Genomic DNA, 17,207 nt, shown 5'->3' on the forward strand with positions numbered 1-17,207 from the left:
TTATTTAATTTCCAATTTTTGCACATTTTTCTCCTATCTTTTGTTATTTAGATTTTGTACCACTATTTTAATTTTTCATGATATTTTGCAAGTGTAATATCATTTATTTTTAATGGACATTGAGGTCAAAAGGCAACCCTAGGTGTCAAATAACCAAAATGCCCCACTTCGGGTTATATTCCCAATTTTTCTGTAACACCGATTTTTGTCTGTTTCTCGATTTTTCGTTTTTCTTTGTACTAATTATTTAATTTTTCTTTGATATTTCTAATGACATTTATTCTTCAATAAATGTTTATTTAAGTTCTAAAAATATTTTTCAGGGTTCCCCGCGGTCCAGGGCTAGTCAACGGTCCACGCCGCAACTTCCCGGTGCAGTCACCCATCGCTATGGTTCTCAGCTTATTTAACCTTGTTACATTTCATTGCTGTTATTTTTCCTTTGTTTTTCTTGTCTTTTCTTTTCTTGTATTTCATTATTCTATGTCTCCTCACTAATATTTAAATATAGTTTTAGGCATTCTAGTTGTCCGGACAGACACTGGTCACCGGAGCAGTAGAATGCACTACCAAATATAGGGGTGTTACAATGCTCCCCCCCTTAAAATAAATTTCGTCCGTGAAATTTTACCCAATAGCCATGTTACAATAGTCATACGTTTATTTTCTCCTTTTTATATGATTGTACAATCTTCTTTCCTTTGAATTTGTATAAGACTTTTTACAATGTAATACAACATTTACTTTGTTTATATAATACCAATCTTCTCTTACTATTGTGCTGTCTAATATTTCGGTTCATGTTTCCTTCTTGAATGACCTTTGAGGTCATGTTAGAATGATTTATCTAGTCATTGGTCCTCTGACCATTCTAGTCAACAGTCTTCCTCACATTCCTAAAATTTCTTTGTTATATCTGAACCAACTGTTCAAATTTTCACTTCCACAATTCTTTTTATCTATTAATAACTATAACCTTTCGTACTAAATTATAACCTTTCGATATTCTAACTTTTGAGTTTTAAATTCCTAAGTAGGATTTTCAAACTTATTTCCAACAATAAAATTCTGTCCTGCATAACTATACCAAAACAGATGTCGTTGGCAACTATTCTCATCTTGGTGTACTATCGAGTAGTACGTAGCTCTGCACAATAATCTCAAGTCAGTACTGTTATCTACAGCTTATAGTAGAAATATCAAGAACATTGCATAGTTACTACGATACATCCCAATAGATCAAACTTTCTTATCTTTTATACTTTTCGAATTCACTAATATCCGAAATTTATTCTGATTACAATATCCACTGACAATTACTAACTGTAACATCTTTGCCCTCATCTAGAGCAAGTCTATTATCGCAACTTACTTTTATGTCCTCTTGCCTTACATTGAGTAGGCTCGCCAATTAGCTTTATGATTTATGGTGTGTTAGAAAATATTTTTTGCCGATAAACTCTTCCAAGACTAATTTCACTTACTATGACAATCCTTATCTTAAAGGACTAATCACTAATGCATCAAAATTTGTTCATAACAACAGAACATATAGTTCTAACACCAACATAAAAGTATGCGGACCCCAGGTCAAACAATACATATATATATCTTAGTTACTAATCGAGAATGTAACAGCAACAATGTCAAAATTCTCAGCCTCTTCTCTCTGTCTCATTGCATAGACTCTGACTGGAGCACTGCCTTGCTCTGACTCATTCACTGTGCCTTGGTTGTTTGATGGACTACCTCTACCCCTGCCTCTATCTCTAGTAGGTGGTTGTGAACCTCTGGTGACAGGATTTTGAACTGACCCTTCAACAGTAGTAGGAGGTGGCCCAACTCTACGGGCACTGGTGTAGTCCTTGGCAAAGTGCCCTGTGCCTCCACAGTTATAACAGGCTCCTATGGCCTTGTAGCATACCCCACCATGATTTCTACATAAGTTTCACATTGGCAAGGAGGGTAGGAACTTCTAGATTTTCGACGACTGGACCTTGGTGGTCTCTGCACTGATGATCCACCTCTGTTATATTCCTGAGCTCGGGGCTCCTCAAATTCTTTTCTCTTCCCCAAATTACTGCTCGAGCTCTAACCCATAGGTTTCTCCCTCTTTTCTATTTCACACTGCCCTTGTGGAGGTTGGGTTTGTACTTGGGCTTGGGCTGACAGATTATCAGCCATTTGTTGAAAGAAAGTGGCCATTTGCTGGGCCATTTGTGCAATAATTTGTACTGGTAAAACTGGTACAGTCGGGCCTTCGATACTTTATGGAGCTGGGGCCTCAACTTGTACTTCTGCTATCACAGACTATTCTATTGTCTCATTTTTCTCTTCCATATATTTTCATAAGATTTTCTATTTCCTATACAACCAACACAAGGAGATTTCCTCCTGTTAGTGCATATTTATAACGTAATGTACTGTATGTATCGAACCATGACATTGAGAAGTTATATTATGAAGGAAAAATATTCTAATTATAGGTCAAAATAGAATTTAAAAACTTTGCTCTGATACTACTAAACATGTCACACCCTACCCCTCCGTAAGGCATAACATGATCCCGTAGTACACCTAATGAATTACCGTACTTCGCCTACCGGTAAGCCATTAAATATACTACAAGGGATTTTAAAACTTTTCTTATTTCTTTTGACAGTGGTGAGCACTTTTGACAGGTGTTAAAAATTTTTTTAACTGAAGTGAAACCAAATAACACATTTGAAGTATTAACAATTTCTGTAAAAATTTTTGACAAAGTGCCATCTGTATTTTGAACAAAACAGCTCTTCAAAAACCTGTAAAAAGGCACTTTAAATATATTTCTCAATCCCACACTCTAACATTTTCCAACTCAACTCCACAATAATTTTTCGGTGTTTTCAAAAGCTGAGATAAAAGAAATATATCACAATATTTACAAGCTAAAATAATTTACAAATTTAGTTTACAATTTTAATGTACAATTTTTATATACAACAGCTCAAAACCAAGAACAATATATGCATACAATGAACATACATTACAATACAAAATGCAAAAATATGGTATGCTCAATATACCCGATGAACTCCCAATGTAGCATTAGCAACCTAGTCTGCTGCCCTGTCAGTCTGTCTACTTGCGACAGCAATAAAAAGCTATCGCTGAGTAAAATTTGCTCAGTGGTACACAATAACAATTTGAAACGCAATATATAAAACTTTTATTGACAATTTACAAATCAAATAATTCACAATTCCATTTCATAATTTACAAAGTTCATATAACACAAATTTCATTAAACAATTGAATAACACAATTTTACCAATCAATAACACCATTTGATCAAATAACTGAATAACACAGTTTTGCCAATCAATAACACAATTTGATCAAATACCTAAATAATACAGTTTTGCCAATCAATAACACAATTTAGGCCATGACACAAATTTTTTGCACATGCCATGTTGTACACCACGACAAGACACACTCATCCCAATAATCGAAATCAATGAGGGAGGAAGCTAGCTAGATAATGAGAACTCATCCACACTCACCTCAGGCTGACAAGTCAAAGAGGGAGGAACATAATCACACTCACTCCAGACTGATAAGTCAAAGAGGGAGGAATATAATCACACTCACCCCATAAATGGAGGAGGAAAATAGTAACAGTGTCATGCCAATTGTGAATCAAAACAATTCCAAATCACAATATTTCATACAATTCTCAAATCACATTTTATCTCAAAATTTCCATTTGCAAAGTAGGCAATACAATAATTTTCAAATAAGATTCTCCAGGCCAAAACAATAAAAAATTATTCATAACTCATTTCTCTAAATAAATTTTTTGGTAAAAGCAGTGAATACAAAAAGTATTGTGCACAGACACAATTTAAAACTATAATGTTCAAATAAATTTTTAAGTAGAAAATAAGAAATCAAAATTATTGTGCATAAACACAATTTAAAATAATAACATACAAATAATCATAATTTATTTCAATTGAAAAATTCAAAAGAAATAACTATTGTGCACAAACCTCTGATATATGCCTCTTGGCCCTGACTCAGTGTTCCTTATGCTTCTCAATATCCTTTTCAACTGAAACACACAATTTAAAGTGTTTCAGTACTCAATGAATTTGTTTCTAACAATAAAATCCAATATTTAAATTTTCTTGGTACTATTCCCTTCAATTCATTTTATTAGTCAACCTTTAATATTGACCCTTGATGCACTCTAAGTGAGTCAATTCTAATGTTACCAATATGTCACATTTTATAGCCTTTTTGTATTGGCACATGTTACTAAATTCATTTCCAAGTATGTTGCATTTTATTGCAATTTGCCAGATTCCGGTATACTAATTTGACCTAGCCGGACGACCTAGTTTCCTTAGTTTTCGGGTTTCGGTCCAAACTACAAACTTGTAGGTCTATTCTTATTTCACGCGGGGCAAAATTTCAGGTCATTCTGAGTTGTGTAGACCAAGTTATGGTCAATCTATCAATGCTGGACAGAATGTACCAAAATGGTAGCTTTATGTCATTTTTAGGTTACTTTTGGTTCGACCAGTTTTTGGACCTGAATTTGTGAAAGCTATTTGGCTTGGTTCTGGCCATTTCTGGGCTTTGGTGTCTTCATAAGAATTGTATATATATGTCTCAAATATTCATGGTAAAAATTTTAGGTCAATTGGACATGTTTTGAGTGAGTTATGGCCAAAACACTAACTGCTGCCCAAATGGTCAATTTTCAGGCTTTCAAAGCACTAATCCGGATTTGGTCATTTTTCAAGTCACCTTCTAAGCAGAATTTTGGTAAGCTTCCTTCATGAAAGTTGGCACATTTTGTGCCTAGTTTCACCTCCAATTTGTCTCATACCAATTGGAGCCACACACTTAAGTTTCTAAGCCAAAACATACACTGCCCTAGTACAATTTGTTCATCCTTTACCAATTACACATCCTGTGCTTACCAAGTTCACTCTTCCATGTCAATTCTGGTTTGTACCATAAAATTAACACATTTAGCAACACATTTTTGTCATTTTGGCAGCTTGTAACCACTCTCAACATACACACTATAATACAGAATTTTCCCAAGTCCAATTACAACAATTAACCACAAGACATACCTCATTTACCTACCCAATTCCAAACCATTATACACATATCCAAATTCAAACAATTATTCATATACACATGCTGCCATCAATGACAACATAATTCAATAACATTTCATGAAAACTCTTCAATCTTCTTCATGAGGCTGCCACAAGTTTACACATACCCATAAATTTCCATTTTCACTTTTCAAGCTTCCAAATCAAACCTTACACAGAATTCAACTACAATACAATCAAACATTTAAATCATCATTCCAACCACTATTTACATGCAAGAATAAGCTGTTCATATTGAAGTTTCATGGCTACAAAAAGGTACATCTGTAACACCCCTATTTGCATAGCCTGGTATATTTCACTGTTCCGGTGACCGGAGTCGGTTAGAACAATTAAGGGGATTGGAACCACACTTAAGACAACTATATAAGCCATAAACACAAATAATTAGTAATTATCAATTAGTTAAGTATAAATAAGAAAAATAGAACATAAGAAGTTAAACGAGCCAAGAGTCACAGTGATGGGTGACCTTCTCGGGAACGACTGCGAAGTCGATTTAAACTCAAATTTCGAATAGTAAAATATGACGCTACGGTCCTTAGGACCATTACGAACACAGTGGAAAAGAGAAAATCATGAGAAAGAATTGTTAAACTAGTCAAATAATTAGGTCAGGGAGCCGAAAAAAATATTGAATTAATTGCAAACCAGGTTGAACCGGCGAGGGGCAATTTGGTCAATTGACCCCGAGAGCTGACTTCTGGCCCAACTCTCAAATAAAATCGGAGAAAAGAAAATTTCAGAGTCAGAAATTAAATTATAGAACTAATAGAAAAATAAAAAAAAAGAAGAAAAAGAAAAAGGTGTAGGGAGATGACATCATGCATGACATCACGCATGATGCCATAAGTATTTTAACTAAAATTTTATTTAATTGGAATTTTTGGTCTTCCATAAGATAAAGACATAAAGAAAAGAAAAGAAAATAAACAAAAAACTAAAAGCTCTCCTTCTTCCCATTGTTGCCGCCTCACTCTTTCCCTCTCATCTCCATGAATGGTCCTCCATTAAAGCTTGCTCTCATTAAACCTTAATCACTTCCATAAAAACCTCATTAAAACTTGTTTTAGTCACTTAAGAAGAGGATTGATCATCAAAGAAAGAAGAAAAGAAGAGGGAAATTAGAGAATTCAAATCCAAGTGAGGTAAGCACATCAATTTGAAAGTTTGAGATTTAGTAGTTGTGTTTATAGCTTAATTTACTTGTAAATAAACTTAAAATGAAATGAAACTAATTGTTGAAGGACCAAACTGAAATTTTAGCCAGCATGTGTATGGGGACATATTTGCATGGCTTGTTGGATTTGAATGGGTATATGAACTTTGATTAGTTGAATGGCTATGATTAAAGGCTTTGAAGGTAGCTAAATGCAAGAGTTTATGAATTAGGGTTTTGGACATTAGGGTTTAGAGACAAAAATGTAAGAAACTTATAAATGATGTCTTGGACCTAATTTGAAGTGAGAAATGGTCATTGGTGACCAAATGAAGTGTGTTGGAATGGTTGGAGTTAAGGCTAAATTCGGATTGAGTGTGGTCATACTGCTGGTAGCATGACCAAGTCAACTTTGAAGGACCAAAAATGAAAATTTACAAGTCCAATTGGTATGAGACCAATTGGGAATGAAAATAGACACTAAATGACACAATTTTTATTTAGGAACCATTCCCAAAAAGTGAACTAAACCTAGTGAACAAATTGACCAAACTTGGAAAATCTCAGTCTGTCCCTATGCAAACTGACCAAATGAACAGTGTTTGTTCATTTAGTCATAACTTGAGCTAGGGAGGTCAAAATGATCTGCCATTTTACCAGTGGTTAGATAAGATATAGGCCTAAATCTTTCATGAAGAACACAAACACAAATTATGCCATTTACCAAGTCATTTGGCTACCCAAATTTGGTGAACCAAAACTCCCAGAACCAAAAATTGCCCAGAATTCTGGGTTAGGTCCAATCCGGCAGCCATGGTTCAAATGGCTATAACTTGAGCTACAAAACTTCAATTGGAGTGATTAAAAAAGGAGAATAAACTTAAGACAATAGAGAACATTTTCTATGAAGAAAGTTTTGCCAAATTCTAACAGTAAGATGACCAATGGAACAGTGCAACTTAAGACACAAAAACTAAAAATTTGCACATTTGCCTAAAAGACTTAGAATTTGAGTAAACAACCAAAACCAACAAATTTAGTGACCAAAATATGGTATGTGGGTGAAGTTGAAGTTCCCATACCTATTAAGCCTTAGAAAGTGAACAAATTGACTTGAATAGTACCATGAATAGTAACTCCAAAATGAAAAATTCCAAAAATGTTAGTTTAAGCATATTTGGACTAGAATTAAGTATTTATGAATTAATTATTTAATTTATGGTGAAATAAGATACTAAAACACTATAAATTTTGTGTTTTAGCTGAAAAAGACCCAGAAGGCCTAGAGGCGATTAAGTCCAGGTTTGTGCACAATAACTTTAAATTATTGTTTTCCCACTAAAAACTTGATTTGTATGCATTGTATTAATTATGGGTTTTGAGAACTATGGTGTTGCCACTTGTTAATGGAAATTTGATTTTGAAAATTGATTGTGTTTGTGCACAAAAATTTTTAAATTATAGTTTTCATAATGGAAATTGATTTGTTATACATTGTGAATGTGCTTTGTTCATTGAGAATTTCGAGAAAGTCATATTGCTTATATTTCGATGGAAATTTGGAATGAAAATTATTTATTGATTTGTATGAAATATTTGAACAAATGGTTTTCAATTTAGTTATGGCTTTGAAAATCTTATTTGAATAATAGTGTGTTGCCTACTTTGTAAATGAAAAGTTTAGAGCGAAATATGATTTGTGAATTGTATAAAATATTTGAATAACTTGATTTAAATTGTTTTTAGTTCACACTTGGCATGACAATATTAATATGTTCCTCCTCCACTTGTGGGGTGAGTATGATATTTGATCAGTTTCCTCCCTCTTTGGCTTCCCAGTCTGAGGGGTGAGTGTGGATGAGTACTCATTAGCTAGCTAGCCACCTCCCTCATTGATTTCGATTAGTGGGGGTGTTTGCCTTACCGTGATGTACACATGACATGTTCGGAAATTTTGTGTCATGTTCTAAGTTATGTTATTGTTTGGCAACACTATGTTTATTAAATTGTTTGATCAAGTTGTGCTGTCGCAGATAGAGAAAAGGACATAGTAGCAGAGTGAGCTGCTACAGTTAGAGAGGAGCACAATTGAAGATTTTTTGTACGGGTATTTGTTTATACCCTGGTAGTTTAGTTTGATGTAAATATGATAGTATGCATATGTATCTCTGTAATTTCAGCAGTTGTACAGATAAAATTGTAATAATATTATTTTTGAGATTTTGCATCTGTAAATTAACTTATTATTGTAAATTAATGATTTAAAATGTAATGTGCATGAGTTATGAAATGTTTTGAGATATTAATTCTTGATTTGAAATTTGGATTTTAAATTGAAGTGTTGCTATTGCTGTTGATTTGAAGTTTGGTGGCTGCAAATGGAGTTGTGATTGAGAAATATATTGCAAGTGTTTCTATTTTTAGGTTTTGAAGAACTGTTTTCTGAAAATACAAACGGCACTCTGCCGAAATTTTTGTAAAAATTACGGAGATTTTAAATACCTAAGAATTTAATTTATGTTTGGACTTTAAATAAAGGTTTTTAACAGTTGAGAAAAAATATTTTACCCACCAAATCTAAAATGAACGAAAATTGTTTTAAAATCCCTTGTAGTATATTTAATGGGTTACCAGTAGGTGAAGTACGGTAATTCATTAGGTGTACTACGGGAACATGTTACATCTTACGAGGAGTAGGGTGTGACATGTTTAGTGGTATCAGAGCAAGGTTTTAAAATAAAATTTGAACTGTGAATTTGAAATATTTTGTCAGTAAATACAACTGCTCAAATGTTTGATATATATGACATATTTACATCATGAATATGCACTAACGGAGGTCAACCTCCTTGTGTTTGTTATCAGAGAGTAGAAAATTTCTGGAAAATGGAATGGAAGAGGGAGATCATTCTGTAGAGCAATCTGTCGAGGCTGAGGCCTGAGGAGAAGCCCCAGCACTACAAAATGTGAGTGGGTCAGCCACTCCAGCTCCTCCTCAAGCACCGCAGTTCCCTGCTCAGTTTGTACAGCAGATGGCTGCATTCTTTCAACAAATGGTGAGAAATGTGCCACCTTAAGCACAGACACAAACATCTGTAGCACAACCACAACCTCCGGCTCTGCAATATGAGAAATTAATGAAATTTAAGGCAACAGAATTCAAAGGAACAGTGGATCCACTGGAAGCAGAACAGTGGTTAGAAAGGATGGAACGGGTTTTCAGAAAACTACAAGGGGATGCATATGTGTGGTGGAAGACCATCCCCTACAATCTGGTAGAGCCAAAAGTCCTCACATGGGCAGACTTTTTAAGGAAATTTTGGCAAAAGTGGGTCCCCGATACTTATGTAGACATAAAGCTACAAGAGTTTTTAAGGTTGAAGCAAGGGGATAGAACTGTAGCAGAGTATGAGCGGGACTTTTCAAGGCTAAGCCATTATGCTGGAAGCTTAGTCTCCACCCCCAGAGACTGGTGTAAAAGGTTTGAGGCTGGGTTGAGGCCTAGCTTGAGAATGCAAGTGGTAGGGTTCCAACACCAGAATTTTTTTGAATTGATTTCACAAGCCCTGAAACTGGAAAGGATAGAATCAGAATGGGCAATGAAAAAGAGTACACAAGAGAAATAGAAAACTGAAAAGGTTACTGGTCAAGCTACTAAGAGTGGCTCTGGGAAAAGAAAATATTTTGGAGGATCTAGCTCGCGCGAATCGGGTAGAGGTATATCTTCTAGACAGAAATCATCCCAATCCGATCAGCAAACTCAACAGAGACGCAGAAATACGCTACCAGATCAACTTTGTGAGACTTGTGGTAAACCACATAGTGGAGTATGTTATAGAGCTATAGGAGCATGTTTCAATTATGGAGGGACTGATCATTTTGCTAAGGATTGAATAAGTCCATGCCGTTATGGATCATTCACCACGTCAAAAGGACCAGCCCAAGTTTCTACCCTGAAAAGTTTACCAATAGTTGGTAGAGGCAGAGGCAGAGGCAGAGGTAGGGGTAGTACACCTGGAAGTCAGAGTACTGTGAATCAACCAAGACAAGGTGATGCTCCAGTGAGAGTATACACTATGCAACAGAAGGACGAGGATGAGACCTCTGGTATGGTTGCTGGTATTTTCTCAATTCTTAACTGAGATATGTATATGTGTAAAAAAAAATCAATTTTGATATGTTAGTGACTAGTCTTTTTAAAATTAATTTTGGAAGAGTTTGTCAGTGAAAAGTATTTGCTAGCACACAAGAATTTGTAAAGTTAATTAGTAAGCCTAATTATGTAAGGAAAGAGAACCTAAAAGTAAATTATAGTAATATAGCTACTTTAGATGCGGGTAAGGGTATTACTGCTGATAGATGTTAGTGGGTACCATAATCAAAATAAGTCCAAGATATTAGTGAATTTAAAAGAAATAAGATATAGGGAAGTTTGATCTATTGGGATGTATCGTAGTAACTATGCAATATTCTTGATGTTTGTGCTGTAAGCTGCTGATTACAGTACTGACTTGGGATTTATTGTGTAGAGCTACGTACTACCCAATAATACACAAGAATAAGAATAGTTGCAAACAGCATCTGTTTTGGTACAGTTATGACAAGATAAAGTTTTCTTATTGGAAAGGAGTTTGAAAATCCTAACCTGGGATTTAAAACTCCAAAGTTAGAATATTAAAAGGTTATAGTTCAGTACAAACGAAAATAATGACTACACATCAGTGCAAAATAAGCTATAGAATATCGATAGATAAAAATAAATAGAACAGTAAGAAATAAGAAAAATACTAGATGAGGAATTGCCACCTAAGCAAGCAATTTACTTAAGATGCGTAACAATATTCTGAATTATTTTATCAAGAAAGAAAAAAGTTAAACCAAAGAAAATAAGATAGTGCAAAATGTTACATAGGCCTTGGTCATAAATGGAGATGGTAAGATAATGGTTATGGACCTATGGCCAAGAAAGAAAAGACTACAAAAGAAAATAATTGCTAAAACAACAACAAGAAAAAGACTAAAATATTCTAAACTAAACTGAAGGTTATATCAAATGATTAAGAGATTTGATAAGAAAAGAGTAAAATTAAGTTCTCACCCATAGGATCACATGAGGTCCTAGAAAAGCGGATCCACTAGCACACAGATTTGCTGACCTCTAAAATTGAAATGAATTTGAATCTAACTTATAACAGAAGCTCATAAGAAACTTGGCACACGACGTAAGCAATCGATGAGTAAATAATATTGGTTAAAGTGCTAAGGAACCATCATTCAGGCCAGAAAGCTACTTAGGAGCATGAATAGAATATGAGGAGACAGCACCCATAACTGTTCAAAGACTGATACCAGGTAAAATTTTGAGGACGAAATTATTTTAAGGGGGGGGGGGGAGAATTGTAACACCCCTATTTGCATAGCCTGGTATATTTCATTGTTCCGGTGATCGGAGTCGGTCCGGACAATTAAGGGGATTGGAACCACACTTAAGACAACTAGATAAGCCATAAACACAAATAATTAGTAATTGTCAATTAGTTAAGTATAAATAAGAAAAACAGAACATAAGAAGTTAAATGAGCCGAGAGTCACAGCGATGGGTGACCTTATTGGGAACGACTGCGAAGTCGATTTAAACTCAAATTTCAAACCGTTAAATGTGACGCTGCGGTCCTTAAGACCATTACGAACACAGTGGAAAAGAGAAAATCACGAAAAATAATTATTAAGCCAGTCAACTAATTAGGTCAGGGAGCCAGAAGAAATATTGAATTAATTGTAAACCGGGTTGAATCGGCGAGGGGCAATTTGGTCAATTGACCCCGAAAGCTGACTCCTGACCCAACTCTCAAATAAAATCGGAGAAAAGAAAATTTCGGAGTCGGGAATTAAATTAAAGAACTAATAGAAAAATTAAAAAAAAAAAAAGAAAAAGAAAAAGGTGTATGGAGATGACATAGTGCATGACATCATGCATGATGCCATAAGTATTTTAACTAAAATTTTATTTAATTGGAATTTTTGGTCTTCCATAAGATAAAGACATAAAGAAAAGAAAAGAAAAAAAAAACTAAAAGCTCTCCTTCTTCCCATTGTTGCCGCTTCACTCTTTCCCTCTCATCTCCATGAATGGTCCTCCATTAAAGCTTGCTCTCAAGCTTAAATTTCTTCATTAAACTTTAATCACTTGCATAAAAACCTCATTAAAACTTGTTTTAGTCACTTGAGAAGAGGATTGATCATCAAAGAAAGAAGAAAAGAAGAGGGAAATAAGAGAATTCAAATCCAAGTGAGGTAAGCACATCAATTTGAAAGTTTGAGATTTAGTAGTTGATTTACTTTTAAATAAACTTAAAATGAAATGAAACTAATTGTTGAAGGACCAAATTGAAATTTCAGCCAGCATGTGTATGGGAACATATTTGCATGGTTTGATGGATTTGAATGGGTATATGAACTTTAATTAGTTGAATGGTTATGATTAAAGGCTTTGAAGGTAGCTAAATGCAAGAGTTTGTGAATTAGGGTTTTGGACATTAGGGTTTAGAGACAAAAATGTGAGAAACTTGTAAATGATGTCATGGACCTAATTTGAAGTGAGAAATGGTCAATGGTGATCAAATGAAGTGTGTTGGAATGGCTGGAGTTAAGGCCAAATTCGGATTGAGTGTGGTCATGCTGTTGGCAGTATGACCAAGTCAACTTTGAAGGATCAAAAATGAAAATTTACAAGCCTAATTGGTATGAGAACAATTGGGAATGAAAATAGACACTAAATGACACAATTTTCATTTAGGAACCATGCCCAAAAAGTGACTAAAACCTAGTGAACAAATTGACCAAACTTGGAAAATCTCAGTCTGTCTCTGTGAAAACTGACCAAATGAATAGTGTTTGTTCATTTAGTCATAACTTCAGCTAGGCAGTCAAAATGGCCTAAAATTTTACCAGTTGTTAGATGAGATATAGACCTATAACTGTCATGAAGAGCACAAACAAAAATTATGCCATTTACCAAGTCATTTGGCTACCCAAAGTTTGTGACCCAAAACTGCTAGAACCAAAAATTGCCTAGAATTCTGGGTTAGGTCTAATCCGGTAGCCATGGTTCAAATGGCTATAACTTGAGCTACAAAACTCCAATTAGAGTGATGTAAAAAGGAGAATAAACTTAAGACAATAGAGAACATTTTCTATGTTGAAAGTTTTATCAAATTCTAACAGTAAGATGACCAATGGAATAGTGCAACTTAAGACACCAAAACTGAAAATTTGCACATTTGCCTAAAAGACTTAGAATTTGAGTAAACAACCAAAACCAACAAATTTAGTGACCCAAATGTGGTATGTGGGTGAAGTTGAAGTTCCCATACCTATTAAGCCTTAGAAAGTCAACAAATTGACTTGAATAGTACCATGAATAGTAACTCCAAAATGAAAAATTTCAAGAATGTTAGTTTAAGCATATTTGGGCTAGAATTAAGTATTTATGAATTAATTATTGGATTTATGGTGAAATAAGATACTGAAACACTATAAATTTTGTGTTTCAGCTGAAAAAGACCCGGAAGGCCTAGAGGCGATTAAGTCCAAGTTTGTGCACAATAACTTTAAATTATTGTTTTCCTACTGAAAACTTGATTTGTATGCATTGTGTTAATTATGGGTTTTGAGAACTATGGTGTTGCCACTTGTTAATGGAAATTTGATTTTGAAAATTGATTGTGTTTGTACACAAAAATTTTTAAATTATAGTTTTCGTAATGGAAATTAATTTGTTATACATTGTGAATGTGTTTTGTTCATTGTGAATTTCGAGAATGTCGTGTTGCCTATTTTTCAATGGATATTTGGAATGAAAATTATTTATTGATTTGTATGAAATATTTGAACAAATGGTTCTGAATTTAGTTATGGCTTTGAAAATCATATTTGAATAATAGTGTGTTGCCTACTTTGTAAATGAACAGTTTAGAGTGAAATATGATTTGTGAATTATATAAAATATTTGAATAACTTGATTTAAATTGTTTTTAGTTCACACTTGGCATGACAATATTAATATGTTCCTCCTCCACTTATGGGGTGAGTATGATATTTGATCAGTTTCCTCCTTCTCTGGCTTCCCAGTCTGAGGGGTGAGTGTGAATGAGTACTCATTAGCTAGTTAGCCACCTCCCTCATTGATTTCAATTAGTGGGGGTGTTTGCCTTATCGTGATGTACACACGGCATGTTCGGAAATTTTGTGTTATATCCTAAGTTGTGTTATTGTTTGGCAACACTATGTTTATTAAATTGTTTGATCAAGTTGTGTTGTATTAAGCTTTGAAAATTATGATTTGTTATAAATGTGATTTGAAAAAAAAAAATTATGAAATGCGATTATGAGATTTTTGAATGATGATTTGTTCAAAAATGTTTTATATTATGCATTTTATACTTTATTGTGTACCACTGAGTATTTATATACTCAGAGATAGCTTTAACTTGCTGTCGCAGATAGAGAAAAGGACATAGCAGCAGAGTGAACTACTACAGTTAGAGAGGAGCACAATCGAAGAATTTTTGTACGGGTATTTGTTTATACCCTGGTAGTTTAGTTTGATATAAATATGATAGTATGCATATGTATCTCTGTAATTTGAGCAGTTGTACAGATAAAATTGTAATATTATTATTTTTGAGATTTTACATCTATAAATTAACTTATGAATGTACATTTATGATTTAAAATGTAATGTGCATGAGTTATGAAATGTGTTGAGATATTAATTCTTGATTTGAAATTTGGATTTTAAATTGAAGTGTTGCTATTGCTGTTGATTTGAAGTTTGGTGGTTGCAAATGGAGTTGTGATTGAGAAATATATTGGAAGTGTTTCTATTTTCAGGTTTTGAAGAACTGTTTTCTCAAAATACAGACGGCACTCTATCGAAATTTTTGTAAAAATTGCGGAGATTTTAAATACCTAAGAATTTAATTTATGTTTGGACTTTAAATAAAGGTTTTTAGCAGTTGAGAAAAAAATTTTTACCCACCAATTCTAAGATGAACAAAAATTATTTTAAAATCCCTTATAGTATATTTAATGGGTTACCTGTAGGTGAAGTATAGTAATTCATTAGGTGTACTATGGGAACATGTTATATTTTACGAGGAGTAGGGTGTGACAACATCTCCATTAAAACATCGAACTTCAAAACTTATTCCACAAATCAACTCACCACAACACCCATTCAAAGTTTAATGAAACAAGAATTAAAAATACATACTTACCACTTTTGAAATTCTTCAAAACCTCACCAAAACTTAACTTTCTTGCTTCCTATCTACTGTCCATGGTATGAGGACAAAGTTTAGTGAAGAAAGCTAATGTAAAAAATGGCTAAAACATGATTGCAGGGAGCTTGGAGTGTGGACATCCATGGAGGCTTTCTCCCAAGGTTTCGGCTGGTTTTTCTTCCTAAGGTTGAAGATGAATTCTGCACTTCCCATGTGTCCCTTTAGGTGTCCATTTGCTGAAGTTAGTGGAGCACTAGTAAAGGTTTTAATGATTATTTAGTTAATTTCCAATTTTTGCACATTTTCCTCATATCTTTCGCTATTTAGATTTTGTACCACTATTTTAATTTTTCATGACATTTTTTAAGTGTATTATCATTTATTTTTAATGGAAATTGAGGTCAAAAGGCAACCCTAGGTGTCAAACGACCAAAATGCCCCACTTCGGGTTATATTCCTGATTTTTCCGTAACACCAATTTTTGTCTGTTTCTCGATTTTTCATTTTTCTTTGTACTAATTATTTAATTTTTCTTTGATATTTCTAATGATATTTATACTTCAATAGATATTTATTTAAGTTCTAAAAATATTTTTCAGGGTTCTCCGCGGTCCAGGTCTAGTCAACGGTCTACGCCGTAACTTCCCGGTGCGGTCACCCATCGCTATGGTTCTCGGCTCGTTTAACTTAGTTACATTTCATTGCTATTATTTTTCCTTTATTTTTCTTTTCTTTTTTCTTTTCTTGTATTTCATTATTCTATGTCTCCTCACTAATATTTAAATATAGTTCTAGGCATTCATGCTGTCCGGACAGACACTGGTTACCAGAGCAGTAGAACGCACTACCAAACATAGGGGTGTTACAATTCTCCCCTCCTTAAAATAAATTTCGTCCGCGAAATTTTACGCAATAGCCATCCTACAATAGTCATACGTTTATTTTCTCATTTTTATATGATTGTGCAATCTTCTTTCCTTTGAATTTGTATAAGACTTTTAACAATCTAATACAACATTTACTTTGTTTATATAACACCAATCTTCTCTTACTTGTTAGTAGTATGCCCTAGAGCATATCATTTAGTATGTATCTTGTACATATTTTATTAATAAAAGGCATTTCCACTTTTCCGTTTACATAATATATTTATGTGTAATAGAAAAGGTCCATTGATATTTTGTTACAAATATTATTCTTAAGTTGTTAAGAATATGAGCGACAATATTTCTAGCACAAAGTATCATAAATAGGTTCACAATCAAGGATACTTCATAATAAGGACATGACTTATCCAAAAAGATTGTATTCATGTTTGTTCCCAAGTTATTTATATGAGATATAAATAAGATGGAATGGTGAGTCTCATGCCATATAACAAACATGATAGGCACTTATACATGATAAGTAGGCCGAACCAGTGACACTTATGACAAGCACATGGAGTTTACTCTTGTCAATGTTTTGTCATAAATCATATCAGTGCATATAATCTTTAGACCTGAGATAGCACAGTTATCTTGTATATAGGTAGTTTGAGTTTGATACTGCTTTCATACTTGTACTGTGTATGGGTATATGGGC

Source organism: Hevea brasiliensis, chromosome 12 (assembly GCF_030052815.1).
Source record: "Hevea brasiliensis isolate MT/VB/25A 57/8 chromosome 12, ASM3005281v1, whole genome shotgun sequence".
In the NCBI taxonomy this organism is placed as follows: Eukaryota; Viridiplantae; Streptophyta; class Magnoliopsida; order Malpighiales; family Euphorbiaceae; genus Hevea; species Hevea brasiliensis.